Here is a 4,016-nt window from a genome sequence, read left to right on the forward strand (position 1 = left end):
GCCCGCGCACGCCCCCGCGGGCCGAGAGCCGGACCGAGGCCCGACCCCCCGCCCCCGGGGGTGGCGCGGCGCGCCGGCGGCCGGTCACGACGGCTGGCCGGGACCCGACCCGCGCTGTGACAGACACGCGCGCGCCAGGACGGGGCGCCGCGGGAGACGGTCCCCCGCCCGCACGCAACGTCGCCGTCGCGCGGGTGGCGGCGGCGGACACGGAGGAGGCCGCAGCGGCCCCGGGAAGCGAGTCGCGCTCGGGGCGGGGCCCCGGTCGGGCAGCCAGAACAGGCGACGACGGGGAAGGGCTCGGGAGAAGGCCGGCGGCGGCGAGGGCCGAGGCGCCGGAGAGGCGGCGGCGGAAGGGCCGCGGCCCGCCGAGAGACGCGCTCGGGGCGAAGGAGGGAAGACAGAACCTCCCGAGGCAAGTCGGCCGCCGGAGCACACACGGGGTCTCACCGCCAGGGGCCTCCAGCACCAGGGGCGGTCCCGCGGCGCCCAGAACGGCGACTGGCCCCGTCGCCCCGCGCGCAGCTCACGGGGGCTCGGCCCCGCCACGGCCAGGGCTCTCCCGCACACGGCGCCAGCGTCCCGCGCCGGGCGCCTGGCGCGCGGGCCCCACCCGACCGGAGCCGAGAGCACTTCGCCCGGGGCCACCACCGGCCTCGGTGGCCGGAGGCGACACCCGCACGGCGAGGCCCACTTCGGTCCCGGCCGGTGGGCGGCGCGGCCAGGCGTCTGCCCGGGCGGGGGAGCACCGGGGGCAGCGGGGAGCGCGGCGCGCGCCTCGACGGAGGGAGCACGGGCTCGCGGGAAGGCTCCCGGGGACGGCCTCGGGCGCGGACGGGCCACCAGGAAAACACACGCGGGATCCCACCGCCAACGACACGCGAGGGCGGTCCCACGACGCCTGGGACGCCGGCCGGCCTCAGCCACCCCTCGGCCTCCCGCGGGCCCGGCCCCACCGCCGGGGCCTACGTGAGGCGCCCCCGCCGCCGGGGGCCGCCCCGTCCACCCAGCCACCCGTCTGCCTGTCTGGTCTGCTCCGGGGCCCACGTCCCGAGGGAACGCGCCCGAGAGCGGCGGCGGCCCCCACCCATGCCCGCACGCCACCACCGGCTGCGGCTCGGGACGGGAGCGAGCGGAGAGCCAGCCGCTCGCGGCGGGGCGGAGCCCGGACGGGGCCGGGCCCTCTCCCCGCCCCAGCGCGCGACGGGAGAACCACGCGCACGCTCGCGCACACGCGCGGCCCCGCGCCCGACGACGGCCCGGCCGGGCGTGACCCTCCCCCGACTCGGAGGGGGGAGGCGCCGGCCGCGGTAGGCAAAGAGCAGCTCTGCCCACGCGCCACGGTGGTGGCATCCGTGGCTACTACGCGCAAAGGAGGGGCGGCGGCTGGGGGGTCCGGTACCCCAAGGCACCCTCTCGGATCGCTAGAGAAGGCTTTCTCGCCGAGGGCGTGTCGCCCCCGCCCATCGTCCGCCATCGGGCCCACCAAGGCGCTTACAGACACCATGGCCACGCAACGCAGGAGGGGTCTGCGGTAGAGGTAAGGCCTAGAGCAAGTCGGAGCGTCCGTGGTCAGGGCCGCGAGCCCGCGCTGCCCCGGGCTCGCCATCTCTGGCCACACTGGGCTTAGCTAGGGATCTACAAGGCCCCTGTGCGGCTCCCAAGTCAGTGCCTCCCCTCAGGCCGAGAGACCAAGGGAGGCAGAGACTGGGACGGAGGTGCCGATCAAACAGCACCTCCCAACCAAAGAGCCAGCGCCACGCCGCTGGCTCGGCCCGCCACGGTCACTCCCACACCCGCGGGGAAACCCCAGCAAGGGGAACGCGCGGGCACGCGCCCGAGCCTGCCCGCCCCCACACGGCACGCCGTGGGGGGCGACGAGGCACCCGTCCCCCCCGAGGGGGACGAGGGGCACGCCTCCCTTACCGACTCGACCCCCCCGCTCCTCAGACACACCAGCGCAGTGGTTACCTGAGGAGGCCGACGGGAACAGGGAACGACACCGCCACTCGGCCTCGGGCGCCTGAGGGACGACCTGGAACGCTCCAGGGGCACCGCCAACGGCCTGGGGAACGCGCTCACGCGCCCGGGAAGGCGCGCGGCGCGGCGGCAACACGGCCCGCCCCACCGCGGGGAGGGCCGCCCGCGAGACACAGCCAAGAGGCACAGGCAGAGCATCCGCCGCGTCACGGAGACCCCGACACCGCCCACGCCACGAGGCACGGGGCGGGGGAGCGAGGTCGGGCCGGATTCCGCACCCCTGCCGCCTCCCACACGCCACTCGCAGCGGGGAGAACGGGCGAGGGGACCCGCGGGCAGAGCGAGAAGAGCGGTCCCGTTCGCCATGAACGTCCGTCCCTCGTCTGGCACGGCTTAGGCCCGGCCCGGGAGAGCACAGCATCACCACATCGGTCGGCAGCATAACGCGAGGGACCCCCGAGCAAGGGAAGGCCGGCGAGGACAGCGAGCGGAGGAGCCTGCTTCAGCCTCACCGACCCCTCTCCTCCTCCAGCAAGCGCGGGCGACGACCCCAGGACGAGAACGCCTGACACGCACTGGCACGGAGCCGGTGGGATGGGGTAAGTCGCGACCGCACCCGGGTGCCGGCGGCAGGGAGTGCACGTGGTAGAGGACCCCCGCGCCCCTAACCCCGCCGCCCTCGGGTACCAGAGACCGGAGGTGGCACCACGGTCGTGGGGGCGCCTGGAACGCACAAGAGCCGGCGCGCAGGCCCCAGCGGGCGGCTCAAGCGGCGGGGGTGGAAACGGGCGTCCGGTTCTCGGCCAGAGCCCGGAGCCCTCCCCGCACACGCATCCAGGCACCCGGAAGCTCTCGGGCGACTGTCACCCGAGCAGAGCGTGTCAGCACTTATCTGGCGGCACAAAACCACCCATTCGGGGGCAAGAATCGCCGCGCCCGGAGACGGGGCCCACCCACGGATCACCAGGGGAACCCCTGGATCACGGCCACGGCCACCAGACCCCAAGCACGACCCCATCGCCACCAGGCCCGGAGCACCCGGGGCCATCTGGTCGACCCCAGAAGCGTGGCGGCAGGGGGAGCCGGGGACAGCCTCCCCGGGCCGCCCGCGCGGGCCGGGACCGGTCGGTCCCTCCCTCTGAGTCGCCGGGTCAGGACTTAGAAAAGAATTCCGCGGAGGCGCCTCCGGCGACCGGGCCCGGGGCGGGACCGTGGCTCCCGTCCCTCAGCCGGGGCTCCACCTACGCCTCGAGCCGGCCCCCTCCCGCCTCCGGACAAAGACGCGACCCGCGAAACTCGGAGAGAGAAGTCCGGTCCGACGGCCCGGACCCACCCCGGGCACGCGTCCGGGCCGGGGACGCCCTCCCCGGCCCGCCCTCGAGGGCTCCCGGGGCCGGTCCACGCTCTTCTCCAGGGCGGGACTTGGAAAAAAAAACTGCCACGGAGGAGGAGGCATCCGAGGACCGGGCCCGGTCCCCACCGCCAGAGCCGGTCGACTCGGAAGACCAGTGGGGAAAAGGCCAGCCCGGCGGCCGAGCCCGTCGCGCCCTCCACGGGCCTCCCCCGCAAGGCCCCGGCCGGTCGCCCACCTCCGGAGCGGGGCGCGGAAAGGGGATCGGCGACGCGGAAGGCCCGACCACCGGGCCGCCCTCGGGACGACGGCCGGGCACGGGACGAGCTCCCTCGCCCGTTCCCCCGCGGCGGCCCCCCACCCCCTCCCGGGGACGGAGGGGCACCGGCGGCTGCTGGTCGACCCGTCCGGGAGGCCCCACACCCCGGCCGGCACCGGGCGGCGCGGCGACAGCCACCTCCCTCAGTAGCCTGCACCTCCAATCTCCGGCGAGCGGGCGTCGCGCTCACGCCCCGGCGCCACCGGGCCAGATCCCGCCAGCGACGCCGGCCTCCCGGGACTCTGCCTCGGTCACCGCGGCCGAGTCCCGTCCCTTGGCCCGCGTCGCCGGAGCTCCGGAGGAAAGAGACGATATAAAAGCGGCCGCCAGGTGGCACCCGGCGACCGACGACCGCCTCAGCGGGAC

This window comes from Equus asinus, unplaced genomic scaffold (assembly GCF_041296235.1).
Source record: "Equus asinus isolate D_3611 breed Donkey unplaced genomic scaffold, EquAss-T2T_v2 contig_312, whole genome shotgun sequence".
In the NCBI taxonomy this organism is placed as follows: Eukaryota; Metazoa; Chordata; class Mammalia; order Perissodactyla; family Equidae; genus Equus; species Equus asinus.